We start from the raw sequence: 18,046 nt of genomic DNA, 5'->3' as shown, positions 1-18,046 counted from the left end.
CACACACACACACACACACACACACACACACACACACACACACACACGCTCCTTACCTCCATCCCTTCCTCTTAATGATATTTCCCAGTACGACTTCGGCTCTGCAAAACAAGATGGAGACACAGGGATTTCATTAAGCCATTAGGGGAAATCACAGAAAATTGAAGCCAACTTGGTAATGACAACCAGATGCACCACAACTCTGCGATCTGGGAGTGCTGATGCCGTTTGAGGGATGGCAGGGATGATCATGAGGGGACCTGGCCCTAGCCTCTCTAGGAGGGGAAGAGGGAGAAATGTGGCATCCAGGCATTAAATGCCCTAGGGACTAGATGCCCCCAGGCAGCTACTTGGATCCATTGTAGGAGAGGAATGGAACTTTGGCCCAGATTTATGCCCACACTCAGAAAAGCCTGGCCAGGGCACGGCTTGGAGGTGGAGGCCAGGCAGCATCTGGACGCTGTTTGATCCACTGTGCCCAGAAACTCACCAGCAACAACTAGGCTGCCTCCCCTGGCCGACTGTTTCCAGACAATTACATTTTTAAAAAAGGTAAATTGTTCATGGAGTGGCAGTGTCTGTGGTGAAGGCCCCAGTCCTCTTAACTTCCAGAGACAATGATCATCTCTGTCAGAAGCTGGTGCCAAACTCAGAGGGCTGAGAGCTATGGGTGTCACTAGTGATTCGGGCGTGTATTGCAAATGTGTTTGGGGGTGGTGGTGAGGAGTGTTCCTTTTTTTAAATACTAAGTAGACAGACGCTGGGTTCTGGGTGATTTGTTCTGCTCTGTATCACTCTGAGTCCCCAACCAAACTTGGACAGAACCAGGTCAGCTGGCAGGCCTGCTGCCAGCTCGCCGTGCCATAGAGCCCCCGAGAGAGGTTCTGGGGATTTTTGGGGGTTGGTTTCTGCTGATAACAAAACGATCTGGGGTGAAAATCAAGAGATGGCTCAGGGTCTGCATTCAGCACTGCTTGTCCTGGACCCAAATCTGCTGGAGTCAGCCTCAGCAAGTCATTTTGCACATGTTTTGCACCCCCTTCCCTGGTCCCCATACAGCTACATCTATGAGGCCTCCATTTAAGAGTCCTTAGCATCCTTCCACCGCTTCAAGTGAAAGCTACCTGAGGGCAGCGACTGTTGTATTTTTGCTTTTGTATGTCCAGCACTTAGAAGAGTACCAGGCAAGTCAGTTTTTTCATCTGCAAAATGGAGGAGTTGGTCCAGTTCAGCTCTAGCCAGGATCCTGTGATTTTGTGAATTGCTGGCTAGAGGCATAGAAATCAGCTCAGATCCTGCACCTTTTTCCTCTTCCTTTAATCCAGGGGGTTTTAGTCTTTTTTTTTGGCATCCCAGACCCCTGTCGAAGCCTATGGACCTTTTCTCAGAACTGTATTTTTAAATGCATAAAATAAAATACGTAGGATTCCAAAGGAAACCAATTATATAGAAATAGGGCCATCTGAATATTAAAAACTCATTTACAGACCCTGGGTTAAGAACTCTGATCTGGTCCCTCCCTCTGCATCACGGGCTAGGCTTACAGAGAAAGATTAAAAGGAGAACCAAATGAGAAAAGAGGACCTGAGGGTGCATTCTTATGCCAGCAGGCTATTAGCTCATGCTGGTAAATTGGTGAAGTTTTCAGTGAGTCAAGACAGGAGTGGAGACATCGAATCTCTTTGGAAAGCTTCCCAAATGAGCATCTGTTGAGAGGCTGCAGACAGGCTGCCCCAGCCAGAGAAAGTCCCCATTGCCCCGGGCTTGGGCATGGGACCAGGGTTCATGTGCCATCAGCTTCTCTGTGCTTGGTCCTATTCATTATTCATGGCCAAAGCCATTCTAAGTTTGTTTCTGAAGGAAGACAAGAAGCCTCGGGGCTGTATCTTCCTGGGCTCCGCCCCACTCTGTTGTGAAGCTACCCTTGCTGAGGGAACAGGTTAGCTTTGAGTTGGGGGTCACAGGACCTTAAGTCTAGGGCCAGAGGAGGTTTTAGAGGTCAAATCCAACCCCTTCATTTCACAGATGAGAAAACTGAGGCCTTCAGTATTTTCATCTCTCTAGTATATAGAGAGGCAGAGCTGGAGTCAAGGAGACCTGATTCCAAATCTGCCCTCAGAACCATCCTAGCTTGTGTGACCCTGGACAAGTCACTTAACCCGTACCAGTTTTCTCATCTGTAAAATGGGGATGAATAACAGCACCTACCTCCTAGGGTTGCTGTGAGAATCACATGAGATAATATGTGTAAAGTCCTTAGCCCAGTGCTTGGAACAAGGCAGGTACTTAATAAATGCTTGTTCCCTTTCCCCCAGGGTCACAATAGCAAAGTGACTGAAGCAAGATTTGAACTCAGATCTTCCTGACTTGCTGTATTCCTCATGGTAGAATGCAAGCTCTTTGAGGGGAAAGGTTGTGCCCTTTTTCTAACCTTTATATTTCTGGGCCCTGGCACAGTACCTTGTACATAGTAAAGGCTTAATAAATGCTTCTTGAGCTGAACTGGGAGGGAGGCACAGGCTTACAGGTTTAGGGTTGGAAGGCACCTTAGAGGCTGTCTGTTCATAAAGCCACAGACCCGGAGAGGTTCACTAGTTTGGATGTTCCCTTCCATGTTCGGGAACCCCGAAATTCTTTTATTTGATCATTATCTTTTATGAATGAATGAAGCATTTATTAGGTGTTTACTATATGCACAGCTGGGGATACAAATAGAAAATGAAAACAGTTCCTGCTCTCTAGGGGCTGACATTCTAATGGGAAAGACAACCCCTATGGCAAGTTTAGGTCCCATGGGGCCGCGGGGGCAGTGGCAAAGCTGTGTCACCAAGGGGTTGTTCCCTGGGATGATGGCTGCAGGCACTGAGATGGAGGCATTGCTCTTCAGGGTCCTGGGCTGTGTCCATCAGCGGCCAAGGGAGATGGGGGTCGGGGGGGTGGTGCTCTGACTTGTCTGCACTTGCTGTCGCCCACGTCTCCCTCGGGGGCCTTGCTGCTTTAGCCACCTGTGGGTGGCAGCCGGTAGGCAGTTGGGGGGAGGGTGGGCCCCTTCTTCATAAGCGCTTCCTTTCGAGATGATGGCTGTGAGGGCGTGCTGCCCCTCCCTGGGCTCTGGTGACTCTGATTATTGGTGGCAGTTGGCTAAGTGGCACAGTGGACAGAGCGCGGGGCCTGGAGTCAGTTCAAATCCAGCTGCAGACACATCCTATCTGTGTGACCCTGGGCAAGTCACTGAGCCTAATTTGCTTCAACTTCCTCATCTGTAAAATGAACTGGAAAAAGAAATGGCAAACCACGCCAGTATCTTTGCCAAGAAAACCCCAAATGGGGTCACAGGATTCAGATACGACTAAAATAACAACACCAAATTCTGTGTGACCCTGGGAAAGTCACTTAACCTAATTTGTCTCAGTTTCCTCATCTGTAAAATAAGCTAGAGAAGGAAATGGCAAACCACTCCACTATCTTTGCCAAGAAAACCCCAAATGGGGTCACAGAGATTTGGATACAACTAAAACGACAACAAATTCTGTGTGACCCTGGGCAAGTCACTTAACCTAATTTGCCTCAGTTTCCTCATCTGTAAAATAAGCTGGAGAAGGAAATGGAAAATCACTCTAGTATCTTTGCCAAGAAAACCCCAGATGGGGTCACAAAGGGTCAGACTCAACTGAATAATAACAACAAAAAAGCAATTGGCTCAGCATTTGTTTCTGGTGGTGATGAGTAAGGTGGGCCCCTTCTCTGCAATGATTTCTCCCTTCAATGGTGGCTGCAGGGACTGGGCTGGAAGCAGGCTGGGTGGTCTGGGGGGCACTGCCATCCTCAAGACTCTTGGCTTTACGGTTCTTTATCATTCCACATTTCCCTCTGCCGTAAGACCCCTTACCTCTGTAGTTGGATTGTAGAGGGGAGTGATGGGAGGCAAGATTTATGTTGAAAGGCAGCATGGTGGATAAAGGGTTGGCCAATTACAAGTGACCAAATAGGGCAAACAAAGAAAAAAAAAAGACACAGTGGCTTTCATAGGCCCATGGAATGGGGAGTGCTGGATTCTGATTAGTTGAGGTCAGGTCTTCTAGAAGACGGAAAGAAACCTTGTCTTACTGACAAAATTGTACCCACTATGGAGAGAAGCATAGGGTTAGGGAGAATTCGCTGTGGGACTGGCTCAGGCAGCCATCTGAAGGAGACAGGCAAAGCAAGAATCTTTCTATTTTTGCATTATGTCTTGTGTTTAAGTGTCTGTAGCACCAGCTTGTGGGGCAACAAGGTGGTGCAGTGGATGGAGTACAGGCCTTGGAGTCAGGAAGACTTGAGTTCAAATCCAACCTTAGACACTTGCTAGCTGTGTGACCTTGGGCAAGTCACTTAACCTTCTTTGCCTCAGTTTTTTCATCTGTAAAAGAAGCTGGAGAAGGAAAACGGCAAACCACCCCGGTATCTTTGCCAAGAAAACCCCAAATGGGATCATGAAGCGTCAGACAAGACTAACGGATAACAACAAGAACAACACTGCTCCAGATTACTTATCACTCGGGGTGGAGGAAAGGCCTATCGCTTCTATGTGAAATTGGTAGAATCCTTGGCTGATGAGGCTTGGCTAGAGATACCCAACTAGAGGGAGATCTGGGACTTCAGCCAATGTGCCGCTATCTTTTCTTGTCCATTGACAGGAGTAGTTCTGCACAAAGACTGCTATCTTGCCCCAAATCACTAGAAAACCAATGGCATTGCTGGGTTTCCTGACTTCAAGTTTAAGGTCCTAGTACATAGGCAACATCATAGTGTTACATGAAAATTAAAAATGAAAAAAGAGGTGCAAATCTCTCTGCAGGATTCTAATATAAAATACTGAAGTCTCCCATCTACTGTAGCTTAGAAAGCCAAAGGCTGTGTAGACAGTTTGCAAGATTTAGCTCTGGAAGGGACTTGAAAGTTCACGCTCTCCCTTATATGGAAAGGCAGGGTGGTGCAGTGGCTAGAGGGTTGGATCTGGAGTCAGGATGATCAGGGCTCAAGTCCAGCTCTTTGGCCACTGTTGAATCACTTAAGCTCTAGGCACCCTGGGAAATCCTCTAAGACGGCTCCAGAGGGAAGGACTTTCCATGCTGAACATTCCTCGTACTAATGAAAAGCTCTTCACAACTTCATGCCCTCCTACCTTTCCAGCCCTCTTACACGGCTTTCCATGTGCCAGAGCACCATCTTCTTGTGGCTCCTTGCAATATGGCACCCCATCTCTCAACTCTACGTCTTTCCTTTCACTGGCTGGGAATACCAGCCTTTCTCGTCTCTGTCTCCCGTTTCACGGGATATCTTCCAGATTCAGCTCACACCCTGCCTTCTGCAGGAGGCCTTTCTGTAGGTGGGTCCCATTCAACACGACCACCTTCCCTCTGAGATCATTTCCCAATTACGCTGCATATATCTTATACATATAGTTATATGCATGTTTTCTCCTTCATTAGACCGTGAACGCCTTCAGAGCAGAGACCTTGCTTGGCCTTTCTTTGTATCGCCAGTACTTAGCACAGTGCCTGGCACATTCATCGTTGTTGAATCGTTCAGTCATGTCCAACTCTACATGACCCCATTATCTCTGTCTGGGGGGGCGGGTGGTTTCTTGGAAAAGATACTGGAGCAGTTGGCCATTCCTTCTTCCTCAAGACAATTTTATGTGTCCCCATTTTACAGATGAGGACCTGAGGCAAATAGGAGTTAAGTGACTTGCCCAGGGTCACAGAGCTTGTAAGTATTTGAACTCAGATCTTCCTGACTCTAGGTCCAATGCTCTACCCACTGAACTACCTAGCCACCTGGCACACAGTAGGTGCTTAATCAATGATGAATGACATTGATGGGTAGAAAACAAACAAGAAAAGTCTTCTTTGTTTCAAAAATGAGGAAAGGGAGGTCCAGGGAAGGTAACATACACAGGGGTCACCCCGGTAGTAAATAGCAGATCCAGATTTTGAACCCCAGACTTCTTTCTGATATTAGATTCTGTATTCCTTATACCACCCCATCTCATGAAATTCTGGCCATGGTGAAGAACTGACAAAAGGTTCAAGTGAATGATTTAGCAAACAAAAGATAGCTTTCGGAAACTGGGTGCAGGTGAGTGGAATGATTTGATTACATCCACTCTCTGAATTTTAAGCCAATAGCTGGGGCTGGAGTGGGCTGTGCTTTTCCATAATTGAGGAAGAAAGATCATTGCAGAGATACTAAGTGCTTAAAACGGTACTCCAGGGTAAAAGGTCCTCTCTTCTTGGCAGCCCTAATTGCAGCATTAAGAAAAAAAAAATGTATCAAGGAACACTGGACCAGGCACAGGTCATCTGCACGTAGGAGAGCTGAGCAAGATGGCTTAATCAAGTGCCTTGCTCGGTGGATCACCGTGGGCACCAGGGGGACAGAAGGCTCTTTCCTGTTCCAACTCGATTAGAAGTTCATTAAGCCTATGAAGAAGAACCCTGTTCCCGCTCCCGCCATGATATGGGCCTGCCTCAGTGGGAGTAATAACTTCCCAAAGCCAAAGAAAGCAAATTGCTGTTGTTATTGTTGAATTGCTTTTTAGTTGCGTCCAACTGCCTGTGACCTCATTTAGGGTTTTCCTGGCAAAGATCCTGGAGTGGTTTGCCATTTCCTTTTCCAGCTCATTTTATAGATGAGGAAACTGAGGCAAACAGGGTTAAGTGACTTGCTCAGGGTCACACAGCTAGTAAGTGTCTAAGGCCAGATTGGAACTTGGGTCTTTGCTCCAGGTCCAGTGCTCTACCCATTGTGCCAACTAATTTCTGGCACATAATAGATGCTTAATAAATTAATTAGCTAAAAAATTTATCAATTTATCTCTACAGAGCTTCAAGGTTTTCAGAGCACTTTCCATATATTATCTTATTTTAGCCTCTCAACAACTCTTGTTATCCTCATTTTTTGGACAAAGCAACTGAGGCCTACGGACCCTTTTGCAAAATCATGTTTTTAAATGCATAAGAAAAAATATATAGGATTGCAAAGGAAACCAATTAGATTGAAATACAGTTATTAAAATATTTTAAAATATATTTAAAAAAACCCAATTTCATGGACCCCAAGTTAAGAGAGCTGTCCAAGGAACAAAGCATAACGGATAATGTTGGATTTGGGTCAGGAAAGCTGGATAGAAGTACCCCACCTCAAGTATTTGTTAGCTGGCAAGCCAAGTAACATCTCTGGGCCTTTGTTTCTTCATCTGTAAGATGGGCATAGCAGTAGCCTTTCCTTTGCAGGGGTCAGATAAGATAATGTGTGCAAAGCACCTTACAAACCTATATGAATGTTGGCTCTTCTTATCATTCTTACTGCTGCCCAGGGTCAATAAGGAAGCATCAGAAGTAGGATCTGAACCCAGGTCTTGTTCACTCTGAGCTTAGCCCCCACCTAGTCCAGCTGATACAGAAAGTAATCCCCATCGGGACATACTTTACATGTAGCCATCTGGCCTCTGCTTGAAAATCTCTGTGCAAGTGGAACCCAGCCCCTTCAAGGCAGCCCACTGCACTCTGGGATAGCATTAACTGGAAGAAATTTCTCCTGACATCAAACCTCTACTGGCCTCTTTGCAACTCCTGCCACTGCTCTTGGTTCTGCCCTCTGGGGCCAAACAGAACGACTCTAACGATCCTTGTTCCCTTGACAGCAGCCCTTCAAATACTTGAAGGCAGCGACCACATCCCCTGGTCCCTGAGTCTTCTCTTCTCCAGGCTAAACACCCTCAGTTCCTTTGGCCGAGCCTCATCTGACATGAATTCAAGGTCCTTCACCATCCTAGCTGGATACCCTCCTCAGGACACCCAATATCCTCTATAACCAGAGGTGCTCTGAACTGAATTGGATGCTCCAGATTAGACCTGACAAGGGCAGAGTACAACAAGACTTTCACCTCCCTCTTTCTAGAAGCTATAGCCCTCCTAATGCAGACCAAAAGGGCATCTGCTTCTTTGGTTTTTCCATCCCGTTGCACTGACAGCAAGCTCATATTAAGCTTCATGTCCTGGATTCATTTCAGAGCAACTAAAACAAACAACATTTATTAAGCACCTACTATGTGCTAGGCATCTGACATTTATTTAGGCACCTACTATGTGCCAGACAGTGTGCTGAGTGCTGGGGATACTAAAGGAGGCAAATGGCAGTTCCTGCCTCAGGGAGCTCACAATCTAATGAACAACTTCCCAACCAGGCCTCTGCCATCTTGTCCTTGTGAAGCTGATATTTTGTACCTTAGTGCAAGACTTTACATTTATCCCCTCCGGGTTTCCCCTTATTAAATCCAGCCTAGGGCTCTTGTCAGTCAAGATCCTTTTGGATCCTGACTTGGTCATCCACTGTGTGAGCCATCCCTCTCAGCTTGGGGTCATCTAAAAATACTTTGAGTGAGCCATCTGTTCCTTTAGCTAAGTCATTGATGTAACTGTTACACAGCCCAGGGTCAAGCACAAATCTCTCCATTGAAGACTGGCCATGGTGACGTCAAATCATTAACAATTGCTCTGAGTGCAGCCATTTACCTAGTTCTGAATACATCTAATCGTATTAGATGGCATGGTCCACACGTCTCTGTCTCCGAAGGCACTTAACAACTGCTTATTGGCTGACTGATCCTGTCAGAAAAGGAAATGAGGAGAGCCTGGCGTGACCTGTCCTTAATCGGGCCCTGCTGGCCCTTTGTAATCACTGCTGCCCTTTCTAGATGTTTGCCAACCATCTCTTTAACAATCCTTTCTAGGATTTTCCCAGGAGTTGAAGTCAAAGCCATTGGCCTATAACTAGTAGACCCTCTGCTCTTCTCTTTCTGGAAAGCTGGGGATACTTATCCTCCTCCAATTTTATGGTATCTCTCCCTTTTTCCATGAGCTTTCATATGTCATTGACAGCAGCCCAGGCAATCACAGCCCCTGGCTCTTTCAGGACCCCAGGATGTAGTTTGCCTGGGCTGGGTGATTTGACTTTATCAAGGGCAGTGAGGGGGCTATTATCCCATCTACCCCAAAGAAAGATCCCATCCTTTCTCTGATCCTATTTTTTTCCCAGCTTAACTAAACAACCCCCTTTTTGTTGTCCTTAATTTCCCTGGCCAGCCTTGGTCCGTTCTGAGATTGAGTATCCCAGACATTGTGGCATAAATGTGCTACATTTGTATTCAATCTCTCTCAATCTGGCATTGCCCTGTCTTCTGAACATTTCTTTTTAAAAATCTAAGATGGTTGATGAGTTCTCTGGGCAACCACATATGTCTCTTCTTACAACTCCTATTTTTCCCTCTTCATTGGAACAGTTTCCCCTTCTGTCTTCAGAATTTCATTCTGAAGCATGTCTTATCCTTCCTGATCTTTCCCTGTAACATTTTGGTCCATGGCACCCACCAATATTTCCTCCATACTCCCTGAAATATCCTTTTCCAAAAGCTAGGGTGCATATCAGATTATGTCTAGATTTCTTCCCCTCCCACATTCTCTCGTATGGGCTGGTAACTTTCCCCCAGGGTTTCTATCATTTCTACCCCAGAAAACAAGTTCCTCCCTGTTTGTGAGAATAAGACCCATGACAGAATTTCTCGTTGTTGGTTTCTCTGCTTTTTGGAGGATGAAAATGTCATTAAGTAAGGCAAGCCAAGAAGTTCTTATGAGCTCTAGCAGATATCTGGGTAGTTGAAGTACCCCACCAACAACATGTCATGCCTCTGTGGCAGGCTTGTGATCTGCTTCCCAAATGCGTCATCCATCTCCACCTTCTGTCTAGGTGATCTGTAGTCGACTCCAATGACAAACATTGCGATTCTTTCAGTAATGCTTCTCCCTTCTGCCTCAACTACACTCCTTCTACAAAGCAATTTAAAGTAAAAAAAATTGGATGGGAAGCATATTTATGACAATTCTTGGATCCATGGTGGGCAGCCAGCTACATTCCATCTACACAGTTTCAGTAGGGTGCTGGAGCCAGCTTGTACCTTAGTTAATGCTCAGTGTGGGCAGATTATACCTCAGAAACTGGCAAACAATACAACGGTTTGATTTATTGTTTGGCTGATTGTCTAGATTTAAAAAAGTGATGGAGAAAATGTTAACATGAAGGTTAAACTTTAAAATGTGTTCTGTGCACATTGTGCCATTCCCCTCCTGGAAAGCTGGTTGTTAAATATTTACCAGCACACCCTTTCACGGTCCCCTACTAATTAGCCATAGAAAAATTAGCAAAAACAGCTATAGCAAAAATTAGCATGAGCTCCCTGGTCCTGATAGATTCCTAAGGAAGGGTTGGATAGAGAAAGTATAAGGGAAGGAATATAAAAAGCACACTTACTTTCCAGCAGCATAGACTTCGGCTGTATCAAACAGGTTGATTCCATTGTCATAAGCCAGGGTCATCAGCTGCTCTGCCATCTGAAAAGAGAGGAGTGGCGGTTATAACAGAAGAAGCTGGTCCTGATACCTCTGAAGTTCCAGGAGACTCCCAGACAGAAACCATTTGTTATAGTTGATTGATTTAGAGCCGGAAGGGACCTCAGAGACAATCTAGCCTAACCACCCCCTGTTTTTTACTGAGAAGGAAACTGAGGCCTAGAGGGGAAGTGACTTGTCCAAGATCACAAGGCTAATAAATGGGCAGATTGGAAATCAGGTCCTACCTATGGCCCAGATGTCAGCGATCTGTCCAGTGATCTACACTGCTTTAATGCTCAGATGTAATTCACTGATTCGAGTTGGGCCCTCAGTTTGGCAAATGCATTTGCCAATATCTCAAGGCAAGAAAGATACAGGATGTCAGGTCTACCACAAGCACTTTATAAGTAAACTCACCCAAAGTGGGTAGTGCTTATTAAAAATACATCAGTGGGCTCTTCAGATTTTAAAGGGCTGCATACAAAGGTCAGTTATTATTACTATTATTATCATTATCATCATCGTTGTCATCGTCATTGTCTGCATCCTCTTTATTTCTCTCCATCAGTCCACTTTCTCATCTTGCGTGATTCTTGGCCATATTCTCCCATGGATCTTCCAAAGAAGGCTGGAGGCACAATGTATTGGAGGTCTTCTTCTAGATCATTTTTTAAAAAATTCCCTGGGTTCTAGCACAGGTCATGGGCTGTCTATCAGTTTACTCTTGATCTTGTTACATGGCTGGTCCACCTTTCTTTTCAAAATTTTCATAATACTTAAAGTTTCCTAATTCTGTATGCTGTACTTTGAATGGCCACAGATCACAGTTTTTACAGAGAAGGTCACAAAGACCTAGAGGAGGGTTGATCAGTTAGTGAACAAGCATTTATTGAGCACTTAGTGTATACCAGCCACTCTGCTAAGTGCTGGGGATACAGAGACAGAAAACACTTTCTCTGCCCTGAAGGAGCTCACATGCTAATGAGGGAGTCAACATGTAAATGACCAGGTACTAACAAGCTATATTCAGACCAGATGGAAGGTGGTAGAGGCGAAGGCTCTGGCACCTGGGAAAGGCCTCCTGCAGAAGGTAGGACCTGGGCTGTCTTGAAGGAAGCCAAAGGGACTGGAGGAGGTGGTGAGGGGGCAGGGCATTCCAGCCATGGGCAATGGCCACTACAAATGCAGGTGTTCAGAGGTGGAACTGAACTATGCAGGCAATCTATTAAGCAGTGAATATTTATTAAGCACCTACTATGTGCCAGCTACTATGCTAAGTACTGGGAACAGCAATGTTGTAACACTGTCATGGATTGCAGAGTATGTAGAAGGGTGTCAAATGTGTAAAATCTGGAAAGATAGGAAGGGGCTGGATCATGAAAGGCTTTGAATGAGAAATGGGACGAGGTCCCAGCAAAGAGATTCTCAGGAACAGGGAACTGGGGAAAAAAGAAGAAATCAGGTTGACTCCTGACAAAGATGTCCAACAAGTTATCTGTCTTGGCCAGGTAGCCCTTTTGCCAGGTTCATGCTGGGTACAGGTCAGCATGATGCATTCAATTTTCACTGAAGCAAAGAAATCATCTATCTCCAACTCCAAGACAGGCTATATCTTGACCAAGTTAAATCAAGGCAGCCAAAATCATTCTGTCTGCTGTGGCTTTTCTGGAATCTGAGCCTTGACTTGGAAGGTCTCTGGGGATGCAAAAGGATCCCTTCTCTCTGGCCTTTGTGAATTCTTTCTTTTCCATTAAGGGTGATGATGCAAGCAGGCAGCTAATGGTAAAACTATAGGGAGATAGTGTCAGATATCAGTTTTATCTGATTAATGAAGGAGAGCTGATTTAATTTAATTCAGTTCAGTTCAATATACGCCTGTGCTATGTTCACTCTGGGGGATACCAAGAAAGCTACAATACTGGCCTACTGTCATGGGGTTTATGCTTTAATGAGGGGAAGGCCAAGACCTCCAAAAGCATGACCCACAGGGGAAGGAGGTAAGTGCCATGGGATAGTCGGAGCAAAATGCCATGAGAAATTCAGGGATGGCAAGATTGTGTAGGGGCAGGGGATGGGGTTGGGGAAGGCTTCAGCAAGAGGTGGCACCTGAATTGGGCCCTGCAGGAAGGGAACCACCTTAGCACTTCAAGAGATGGGGGAGATGAAGGGAAAAGTCATTCTAGGCAGGGGGAATGGCATAATAAACCAAGGCCTCAACATAGGACAAGAATGGGGGGTGGAGAGCATGGCTGTGCCGCAGAATATGTGTGAAAGCGTATGAGTTAAGGCTAGGATGGTTTGGGGTGTGGGGTGCCTGGTACATAGTTGGCATTTAATAAATGCTTGCTCATTGATTGACTGCTTAAGACCAGATTGTGGCTGGCCTTGGACGGCAGAGTCAGGAGTTTATATTTAATTTGGCAGGAGAGTGACGTAGTCCTAGTGATTTGTCAGGAAGATGACTATTTCAGTCATCTGGACAAGAATTATGGAACGTCAGAGCTGAAAGGACCTAAAAAGATAATTTAGTCTAACCTTACCCTTGCTTTGCAGATGAAGCTGAGGTGAGAGGTCAACTCAGTTTAGTCAATAAGCATTTATTAAGGAAAGAAAACAAGCATTTATTAAGCACCTACTATGTGCCAGGCACTGTGCTGTGTTTTTTTACAAATATTACCTCATTTGATTCTCACAACAACTTTGAGAAATGGGTGCTGTTAGTATTCCCATTTTACAGTTGAGTAAACTGAGATACAAGGAGATTAAGTGACTTGCTCAGGGTCACTCAGTGAAAAATCAAACACAATCTTGATGTTCATGCAACAATTTGTGACATGCTGAGATATGATAGACATTGAAAAAAAGTGGGATTGTTTTGGCTGAGCTTTGTCATACATGGATATGTGAATCACTTGCAGTATGTAAAAGATCCAATGTTTTGACAAATGAGCATGAAAATGTTACTTGTTATATATGTCTGAATAAGGATTTGAACTCCAGGCCCAGTGCTCTATTCACTGTCCTGCTGAGCCTGCCTTCTAGGAATAGGTTGCTCGATTAAGTGCCTACTATGTGCCCAAGGTCACTGTGGGGCTTGAACTCAGGTCTTTGACTCCAAATCCCCAGATCCATCATGCAAAAGGAGCGGTGGGCCCAGACAGGGGTGGGTTCAATGGGCAAGAGCTACCGCAGTGGTGGAAATGTCAAGACAACCTCCAAATGATTTACACTTGGAATGTGTTGTCCGGGATTTAAAAATCGGCTCGGCCTTCCCAATTCTATTTAGCTTAGGGTGTTCCTTGAGCCCTTCGTGACTAGAAGGGAGGTAATTAGGAAATGTGCTCAGGGGCAGGGGAAGCTAGCCTGAAATTAAAAAAAAAATTGTCACAGATTATACATCAAGATCCCTCCCTGCTCATGTGAGCCTGTTCTCCTCCCTGCTCCAGGCTGCTCTCATTCCTGCCTCTGAGCTTTTGGCTGTGCAGTGGCCCCTCCTGGAATGCACCCCCTGTTACCTTTGCCATGTCAAATCCAAGAGATGGGGGCTGGACCTGTAGGGAACTCCCAGGTGAGGAAACTCCCTCCCTCAACACAGTCTGGCACCTGCTTCCTGGCTTAGAGATCTGCCTAAGGCAGTGAGAAGGAAGTGACTTGTCTAAGGTCACACAGTCAGTATGGCATTGGAAGTAGGACTCTTGTCTCAGAGGTTTGCTCTCTCCCCACTACATTATACTGTCTCTACACTTAAAGACCCACCTTAAATCCTACTTTGTTGATTAAGTCTCCCCAGACTCTCCTATTCCAAAGTGATCTTTCCCTCCCTGGAACTCTCCTAGTTCTTATGGTTGTTCAATTTAATAATGATGATTACTAACATTTAAATGGCACCTACTATGTGCCAGACACTGTGCTAAGAACTTTACAGTTATTATTTCATTTGATATTCACAACCCCATTTTACAGATGAGGAAATTGAGGCAAAGCGACCTGCCCAGGTTCACATAGCTAGTAAGTGTCTGAAGTCTTCCTGACTCCAGGTCTGAGTCTCTCTATATAGTATATAATCATGGCAGGCCATACGTCACTCCAATTGCGTCATGTCAGTAAGCTCCCTGAGGGCAGGGGCCATGGCTTACATTTCCTTCATATCCCTATAGTCGTAGAGGTGAACATGGAGCCTTGCAGAAATGAGGACTCTCTAACCAGAAAGGAGCTCAGAGGCGGTCCAATTTATCAAGCACCTGACCCAGCACCGCCTCTAGAACATCCCTAACAGGTGGCAGTGGCCCAGCACCGCCTCTATAACATCCCTAACAGGTGGTTCCCTTGAAGCTGTCCAGGAAGGAGGAAGCTCCCTCCCCCCATCCCAAGGCAGCCCGTTCCTTTTTGGAATAGTTTTAATTACTAGGAAGTTTCTCCTGACTCCAGGCCTAAATCTATTTCTTTATAACTTCTCCCCATTGTGCTTAGTCTGGAGTCAAGAAGAACGAGTCTCACCTCTCTTCCAGGGGATGGCCCTTCAAACACTTGACCATGGCTATCAGATGAGTCTTCTCTTCTCCTGGCTAAACATCCTCAATTCTTTCAACCACTTCTTCACAACGAAGTCAGGACTTTTCACCAGCCTAGACCCTCTCCTCTGGGTAACCCCCAGCTTACTGAGGTCCTCTCTGAAATATGGAACCTAGCACTGAAGACAGATCTTCAGAAAAGATCTATTAAGAGCAGAGGGTGACAGGAATAGTCCTGAGCACATATGAAGTATTCACTAAATTCTCTTTAAGTGAGAAGGGCACAGATAATACGAAAGATGGGGCCATGTGTCACTCATCACTACTGACGGAGTCCCATTTGTCTACTAGTATATAATAAGAGACTGTTAACTGGCTCATGGAAATCCAGATAAATTATGTCTATGGTAACCAGTTTGGCAATTAAAAAAAAGAAATTTACTTATGTTTGATATGACTTATTCTTAGTGAACCCATGCTAACTTCTAATGATTGCTGCTTTCTTCTCTAAACATTCACAAACTAGATAGTTTCATTGGTCAGTATAAAATAATTCCTGGGGCTGCCGGCCTAATGACATCATAGTTCTTTAAAATATTATTTCTCTCTTAGATATTCGGTCCTAAAACCATCAGAGAGCTGGAAGTGATCTTTGTGGTTATCTGGTCTAAAACCCATCTGATTGAGGAATTCTTATCTACAAGACGTTTGACAACTGATCACCTGGCCTCGGGTCAAAGGCCTTCACTGATAAGGAACTCATTGATCACCAAGCCAGTCCCTTCCATTTTCGGATCATTTTCCTTTTCTTTCGGTCTTTATAGAGCTCCTCACTGGTTTTTAGCTCTCTCAGCTAGGGCCATGCAGAAGCAATATCCTGTCAATTGCTCACACATGGCACAAATTACTAGCTATATAACTAAATGAACAAATCAAATTAAATTAACAAATTAAATTTTTTAAAAAGTAACTGATTCTGTTTTGACATAGACTCCCCCAAAGAAGTCACGAACTGAGCAACTTTTGCAAATAAGAAATTCTTGGATTAATTCACTTATTAAATTTGAAACTAAAGTCTACCACCCATAGTTTCAGGATTTACACCCCCCTCCCCCCAGGAAAAAGTATGCAATTTTTGGATATATTGCTGCATATATTTTTCAAAAAGTAAGTAAAAGGCAGGGTGGGGCAGCTTTGGGATCAGGAAGACCAGAGTTCAAGATATGCTTCTGATACCAACTATAGGTGTAATCTTCAAGGCAAAGACATCTCTCAGTAATTAAGGCAATTCTCTTAAAACTATAAATCAGATTTAGGAGGGAATTTACATGTTGGGAGCCCCCCAGCCTGATAAAATCATAGGTATGGATAAATTTTTTTTTAGAAACACAAAGAATTCTTGTTTTTTTCTTATGTTCATCTTTAACCCAAAAACTCAGTACTGGATGAAGAAGTGAAACTTGACAAATGCATCTGGATTCAAGACAAATGCACAAGCAGAGTAACGAGGAATTTATAAATAGGAACGCTATTTATGCAGTCCTAGTTGGATCTGTGAGGTGAACAGTCTGAATGTTTGAAATGACCTCATGAATGCTGGAGGGTTGCTATAGGCAGCTAGATAGAGCGCTGGGCCTGGAGTCAAGAAGGCCTGAGTTCAAATTTAGCCTCAAATACTTACTGGTTATGGGACCCCAGGAAAGTCACTTAATTTCTGTCTTCCTCAGTTTCCTGATCTGTAAAGCATCTACCTCCCAAGTTGTCTTGAGTATCAAATGAGATAATATTTGTAAAGTGCTTAGCACAATGCCTGGCATGTAGTAGGTGCTTAATAAATGCTTATTCTCCTCCCTAGAGGGATTAGGTTGGGAGACAGACACAGGTAATAGGAATAATGAAAATCATATTCAGGTCTCTCTTGTGTTATACCCTTTGAGGTTATAAATACTTAATATGCAAAACATGGTGCTATGTGTTAGATCCCTAACAAAGATTAAAAAATAAACAAAACCCCCACTCAAGACACAATCCTTGTCCTCAGGAAGCTTACATTCTACTAGGTGTGGGTGTGGAAGACAGTGGGAAGAGTATCAGATTTGGAACCAGAGAGCTTGGATTCAAACTCTGCCTTTGAAGCTTATGACTAATTGTGAGTCCCAGACAAGTGTCCCCACCTCTCTGGGCCTCAGTTTCCTCATCTGTAAAATGAAGGAGGTGGTCTAGATGGTCTCTGAGGTCCTGTCCAGCTTCAAATCCATGAGCCTATGTACAAACATGAATAAATAGAAAGCCAAACCGAAGTCATTTCAGTGGGAAGGAAGTGTGGGAGCAGGAAAGGCGCCTGAGCTGGGCCTTGAAGGGAGCATGGGATTCCAAAGATGGAAGGGACAGCCCTCTGAGGATGCAGGGCAGGCTGTGGAGGGGCAGGAAAGTAGGAGCAGAGGGGACCCCAGAAGAAGAGAAATATCCTTACCTCATCGGTGATCTGGCCTCCAAAGGTCACCCATGTTCCTGCAGAGGAGACAAACACACACGTTAGAGCTCCTGAGCGGGCAAGTGGTTGGGACAGTGTCTGGGGGTCCTCCTTGGCCCTGGAGTCTTTCTTTGCTCTGAGCACGGACAGCCTGTTATTCGGGGCTCATCCTTGCTCGTGCACACACAAAGTTTTGGTGCCGAGTGGGTTCTCTCTACCCTTAGAGACCCCCAGACTGATACGACACTGAGAATCAGTGATCCACAGAATACACAAAAGACTCTGAATTCTCAGTGGGACTTATCTGGTCACAGAGATAGGCTGTAACGTACTGTAATACAAGGGGATGCCAGGCCACCTTTCCAAATACCAAGAAGAGCCCATAGGCTCACTCATTTTATAAGAGGGGGTGGGTGTGAGCATGGCAGAAAGAGGAACAGGATTTAAGAGCCCCTAGAGGTCTTCAAGTTCAACTTGTATCTGAAGAAGGACCACTCCCCACCCCACAACATCTTTTAATAAGGGGTCACCCAGCTTTTGTTTGAAAACTCCCAGGGAGCACCTGAGGAAATCTCCTGATAGCTCTGTGTGTGTGTGTGTGTGTGTGTGTGTGTGTGTGTGTGTGTGTGTGT

The 18,046-nt window shown here is 45.0% G+C and overlaps 1 long non-coding RNA gene across 1 annotated transcript; it reads right to left on the bottom strand.

The window, feature by feature from the left end:
- Positions 1–55: 55 nt before the first annotated feature.
- On the bottom strand, positions 56–17,453 carry LOC114037819. The gene is made up of 3 exons (XR_003568514.1): positions 17,415–17,453; positions 10,351–10,430; positions 56–101 (listed from the first exon to the last, which is right to left on the bottom strand). It is a non-coding gene; the product is annotated as an uncharacterized LOC114037819 (long non-coding RNA).
- Between the last annotated feature and the right edge of the window lie 593 nt (positions 17,454–18,046).

Source organism: Vombatus ursinus, unplaced genomic scaffold (genome assembly GCF_900497805.2).
Source record: "Vombatus ursinus unplaced genomic scaffold, bare-nosed wombat genome assembly UNPS02010620.1, whole genome shotgun sequence".
Taxonomy (NCBI): domain Eukaryota; kingdom Metazoa; phylum Chordata; class Mammalia; order Diprotodontia; family Vombatidae; genus Vombatus; species Vombatus ursinus.
This window is presented reverse-complemented; position numbering and strand designations above follow the sequence as displayed.